This window comes from Hyalella azteca, unplaced genomic scaffold (genome assembly GCF_000764305.2).
Source record: "Hyalella azteca isolate HAZT.00-mixed unplaced genomic scaffold, Hazt_2.0.2 contig5580, whole genome shotgun sequence".
NCBI classification, from domain to species: domain Eukaryota; kingdom Metazoa; phylum Arthropoda; class Malacostraca; order Amphipoda; family Hyalellidae; genus Hyalella; species Hyalella azteca.
This window is the reverse complement of record NW_025935765.1, coordinates 67,642-74,009: the sequence shown is the minus strand read 5'-3', so window position 1 is coordinate 74,009 and position 6,368 is coordinate 67,642. Positions and strand designations below refer to the sequence as shown.

At 35.5% G+C, this 6,368-nt stretch overlaps 2 non-coding genes across 2 annotated transcripts; both read right to left on the bottom strand.

Moving 5' to 3' along the window:
- Window positions 1-3,966: 3,966 nt before the first annotated feature.
- Window positions 3,967-4,038, bottom strand: Trnah-gug. The gene has a single exon. It is a non-coding gene; the product is annotated as a tRNA-His (tRNA).
- Window positions 4,039-5,972: 1,934 nt separating this feature from the next.
- Window positions 5,973-6,044, bottom strand: Trnah-gug. Its single transcript has one exon. It is a non-coding gene; the product is annotated as a tRNA-His (tRNA).
- Window positions 6,045-6,368: the final 324 nt, after the last annotated feature.

Genomic DNA, 6,368 nt, shown 5'->3' with positions numbered 1-6,368 from the left:
AAACGACAGGTTATATATTGAAATAAAAAATTCATTTATATTTCAAGAACATCATATTTCCAGAATAAAATCAACCTACCAAGACCAATAAAAGCACCTGTACGTATTTTGTGAATAAATCGAACATATAGCCACTATAAATAACTCTAAAAAAAGTATTGAAAATGTTCAAAAGATCAACATTCTTGTTGTGATGGGTGAGCTTAATCAATGACGAGCACATTAATTAAGGTAATATCTTTCTCTAATGGGCTTTTTTATTATCATAACGTTGATTAACAAAAATGATTTATTTTAATGATTATTACCAATTTCTACCAGAAAATATCTTGACCATACATTCGAACTGGTTTGTGAATACGCACGAAAATGTAAAAATCACAATATTATTTCATCAAACCTGTTTCCTTATTGGCTCATTGAAATAATGTTGCAATAGATGACGGCCAATCCTAGACAAAATGCAATGTTTATTTCATTGCCGAGTGATCGCGAGACTCGAAAAAAATATGGGACAAAATGAAATAATTAAAGATCAAAATTTAAATTCTTGTTGATAAATATAAAGTGCTAATACAATTCTTGTTAGAGCCATTCATTTAATTGGTGCATTGTACCCGATTCGGAATTTGTTTATTTGAGTTTAGAAACGATGATTTGAAAACAGGATTAAATAATTTGATTTACATCTTATTTAACAATTTATATTATAAATGTAATTTCAATATTTGGTCTAAGATTGAAATCGACGAATCTAATTTCACCACGCGAACTTCAAGCACTATTTTCAAATTACATTCTACAATAAATAAAAATGTGAACGGTTTTAGGAAATGTGGTGCGGTCACCGTAGAGTTTGCGGATATAAGCTATCTTAAGCGCTTGCGGTTGAGGCGTGACAAACAGAGACGTGATATGGAGCTCGGTTTCTCAACCGCCCGGAGGCCTTGATCGCATAGTGGTTAGTGCATTGCGTTGTGGCCGCAATAACCCAGGTTCAAATCCTGGTCACGGAAGAAGAGGCAGTGCTTCTAGTAATAAAATATTTAATAATTAGTTGCAGATATTATTTCTTAAACATACATGTATGAATTATGTTTTTTTAACGAAATTCAAGCTATCAATAGTAAAGTGACATTAAATTTCTGACATAAGGATTTGCATTTCTAATGAACCTGCTTTCGCATTGATGCTCCAGCGTATTACAATTTTAATTATAGTAAGTATCGTTGTCATTGTGGCAGGGACTGACGTTATTAGTTTTTAAGAAACAATTTTTCCATCAACAATCCCATTTAAAACACAATACCCTATTTGATTTTCCTTTGTTTGTTTTTAGCAAATAGTTTGATAAAATAAACGGTCTGCACATATTCATCTAAGCTAAGAATTTCCAGTTGCAGTGTTTACCCGAAGTGGACGTGAATAATGGATAGATATTGTTCGGGGTGAGTGTCAGACATTGACCCGGATTAGCTAAATTAACCTTGAATATCATCATCTCAAATCTGATTAGATTGATTCTATTGTAGCGACTTGGGCTTGAAGATTTGACACTTAAGACTCGGATGCGATCGCTGTATTTGGTCATGAACTTCAAAATAAGAGCATTTGTAGTAAGAAGATGCAAGTAATTCTGGCATTAAATAATTCAATGTATGAAAATCGTGTAAACATTGGCTTATGAAAATCTGATAGTTGCTGAAGGATAACTGTCTGTTTCAAATCAAAAGGAGTATTCATTAATTGTTATCTTGCCTACATGCATGATTACTACTTTATATCATCATAGCTCAATTAACAGTAACTTTTACGCGGTACCTATACAGTCGAAATTTAGTTACAGTTTTATTTTTGATTTAAAACAATCAAACCCCCAACTTTATTTTCAACAATTACTTTCCTTGCAACCCAAATAACGGTGGCTTTCTTTTCCCTTAAGGTTTGCACGAATTTGCTCTTTAACCTTAACAGCAAGCAAAACTACCTTCAAAGTAACTGCGCTTGCATAAAAATACTTGCTTAACTGCACTTACCTGTTAACTCTCTCAAATCAAAAAGTAACCATAGTTATAGTTTTCATAACATAGTAAGATAACTACGATGTACTCTCAATATTCCAAGTCAATCTCTTAACCTTTTCGTACAGCGTGCACAGTCTACCTTGCACTGCCGATATGCCAGCTGATACTAGCGATTTAATCGATTATTCAGCATCTGTCACAACTTCTCTCTCACTCAAGGAATTCTTATGAAATTCAATCCATTTCTTTTATATGCGTAACACTCATCTATATGGCGTCCTTCAAATCAAGTCGATATAGTTTGATGTCGTGCGAGTCCTTCACTTTCCATAGTCGATTTAAAACTTATATCGGCCACGATATGTTGCCGGAACACTTACGATTGTAGACCACAATTTTCGTCAAACTTAAAATTGGCGGCGGTAACCATTATAATATCTGGCATGTAAAATCCTCCCATCATTACAAATTAAATTCTTGGCTTGAATTTTGGCTATTCAGGTTCCATTCCGTTCTGTTTCTTTCTCTAATAGTTTTTCGTTATCTTGTTACTCTGTCGTTAGCAATTTTGTCCTACTGTGATTTTTTTTGCAGTCACGCCCTTCAACTTTAAAAAACAAAATCAAACTATCTATAACTTAATAAAATATAGCCAAATACGCATGAATCACTTCACAAATTCACAACCAATGTTCACGGCATATTTCGCTCCGGGAATCACAGGACACTTCAACTCCATACTCCAGCAGTGAAAGTTTCTGGAATAAAGCAAAAATATACGTATGTTAAGTACAAATTCATGATAATTATTAGGTATAAAATAATAAAAATGTAGTAATTAGTCATACCTAACTACGAATCTCAACATACTTACTTCCCGCCAGAATCTACCTGTACGCATATCTTCTTTCCGGCCACTACAACAATATACTTTTCTATTTTTTTGCTTCGGTAATCAACATAAACATAAAATAATGATACCTAAATAATTTCCAAATCGCAGTTACTATTCTATTCTTTCGCATATTTATGTTGCAGTGAAAATATGTGAGATGTATAAATTAATATATTGTGAATGTAGCCCTATATATATTATGAAATCAAAAGTATATTCGAAATAAATATGGTCGTGTGCAGCCGGGTGTCTCATTCGAAAATTTTTTCCTTCGCTGAGGATCTAAACAACCATTTCCTCCATAATTATACGTGATTTATTTTAGATAGTCGTTTAGAATATTCTCTTTCTCATACGAGACAAAATTTTATGAATTGCAGTTATTATGTTATCCGGAAACTAAAAATTTAATTTTCACAGCTGAAGATTGACTTTAAGGTTCGCGTGGCGAGCGCCAATGTACAGGTATAAAGTCAGGCTTTGCATTTTACTTAACATATAGATGTTCTTCAAGGGATTTGACTGGAATTTGGCATTTATTGTGTGAAGCTATAATCATACAATCATACACGTTTTCACTCTTCCGTTACTCTCAATTAGTTCTCTATCGCAATCATCCTAATGTAACGACTTGCAAGTCTCTCCTGTTTTGATGCTACACTTAACTCACGCTTTTTAAAATCACTTAATACTGATTGATTTTGCTTTTTTTAACGGTAAAAATGCTTTTCTAAATCGCTTACACGTGTTAATTTTTGTGATTTTTTAATTCTGTCAGTTAGATATGCCGCTTGTCATGGGTCGTTACGAATCACGTTGCTTGCGATGCATGTGCCATTGACGGGAAATTTTATTCCAATATTGAGCTTTAAGCGCAGGATCTTTAATTTAAGTCAACTATGGTTCAATCTGCAAAAAATTTCGTATGTATGTAACTCAGAAGCTGGTATAGTGAGAAAAATATCATATTACACACAATTTTAACGACAATTTTGATTATTTAAAAAAGTATCTGGAATTAGATAGTATAAAAAGGAACCCGCTTGATGCCGTGACCAGGATTCGAACCTGGGTTATTGCGGCCACAACGCAATGTACTAACCACTATACGATCACGGCCCCTGAACGGTTGTGATACGTAGGCTGACGTCACGTATTTCATGTCGCTCCGCACCACCGCAACCGGTTCTACAAACTCTACGGAGATTCGTGAGCTCAGTTCGTGAATCTCGACTAGCAGGCATCCTAGAATCGTGATTAGTCGTTTTCCATGGCATCCTGCAAGTCTACTACAAAGATCTTGTACAGAATCGTTTCAAACTCTGCATTCTGATAATTTCAGATCGAATTCATGATTGATCTCTCGCAAAATTATATGCAATGTCCAAAGCACGAAGCATATGTAAGATTTCACAAGTTTGCTTCAACCCAAAATTATCAAAATATCAGATGCGTTGATTACTTAAAACTTTCACAATGGCAGCAAACTTATATGTTATGCCTAAGTCTCGAAGCATGTGTGAAATCTTACATATGCTTCATGCTCTGGACATAACATATTATAAGTTTGTTGCCATTGTGAGAGCTTCAAGTAATTGACGCATCCGATATTTTGACACCTTTCGCTGACGCAAGCTTCTGAAATCTAACCGTCCACATACTACATTTCAAATAATATTTGATCAACTCCAAAGTTATCCATGTTCATCACACTTCTCGTGGCCCAACCCAAACAGGACAGTAAATACATACGGCGATTAAACGTTCACAAAATATATGTTTAAGAGTTTAGGTATAAATTTCAGACTACGGAGATCTCTCTGCATGAGAGATAGAACTTATTACTGATTCATCAAACAAATGGTTCGTGCCTACAACGCACGATAAAACCTAACAATAACATCTAAGTCTTAACTGTCCGAGAGTAGTTTGTGGATACAAATCCTCATGTTTCATCCTCAATTTACCAGCATATATACTTAGTAAACTTTGAGTCCACTGCATCACTGAGACCTTCACTCAGACGCTGAGTCGACAGCTTTTACAGCATATGTGTCGCGAGTACAAGAACTTGTGGACAGAAGTCATAAGTCTATAGAAGAGCTGGGCAATTTTAGTAATGCCACAGTAACTAATTAGCACACAGCCATGTAACATTCGTTCGAGTTACTCCGATCGTCATAGGCAGACCTGAATTGTATTTTCATGTATTGCCACCTCGTATCAAGATAAGTTTTGTGACAGATTGTGTTTTACTTATCCCCACGCACTTAGTCAACGAATCCCTGTCCTCAGGTAGAAATATATATTATCAGTCAGGTGGCGCTTAATATGGCCGCCTGACAATCCGACTTCGTATTGTCCTTAGTTTCCTTAGAATTTGTTTGGGACGTAGTGTCAGGCGGCCATAACTTCGCACGAATAACTTGCAGGTCATATTACAAAGGACAACGGTAGTGTTCTTACTGTGAAATATCAATTGATCGGGTAGATAGTACACACCTGGTCATTGTGGGGCGTAGACCAAATGTTCCTCCAAATCACAGACCATCTTCTTGTGTTTGAGTGATAGCCTCCTCGACCCCGAGTTCATTATCTTAGTTTCTGTACTGGTGTTCTGCACCAAAAACAGATAAATCTTGTACTCGTATCAGTACCTAACTCCATGTTTTTTCGATGTGTGATCATCTTATGTGATCAATACATCATGAGACGATATACCAGGAACAGCGTCACTTGGATTTAGCGAATACAGAATTGAGACGAGACGCACAAAGATGGTTACCCGGTCATGTCAGAAATTAATTATATGTTAGTAATAATATTAAGAAGTTTCTATACTTTTCGTTCATAGATTAATATCATTATCTTGTTCATTGAGTAAACAATTTTTAAGCAATCAAGTTTCAACTTTAGTTTTAAAATCCTTTAATTTAGAATGTTAACACTAATATACCTTTTCGGAATTTCTGCTGGGCTTTTCAAAATCGATATCCATTTCATTCATTCTTTCATTTTGAAACGAAGCCTTCTTAATAAAATAATTTGCCACCTGCCGTGACCAGGATTCGAACCTGGGTTATTGCGGCCACAACGCAATGTACTAACCACTATACGATCACGGCCGTTAGGCGGTTGAGAACAGGAGGTTCACATCACGTCTTTGAGGTCACGCCTCAACCGCAAGCGCTGACGCTGGCTTGCGCTGCAAACTCTACGGTAACCGGACCATATTTATTTATTTGAACGGAAGGAGCTACAAATTGTGAGGCTACTCTAAACGCGAATCATGATTTCTCAACAAAATTTGACATTTCATTGTTGAATTGTTGAAGTGTGAGAACTTATTAGTAGGGCACAAATATTGACTTGAACGAGATTTATGTTCAGGGTACTGAATTTGGTTAATTTCGATGAACACTCCGATTCATGACTAATGAATTTAAATA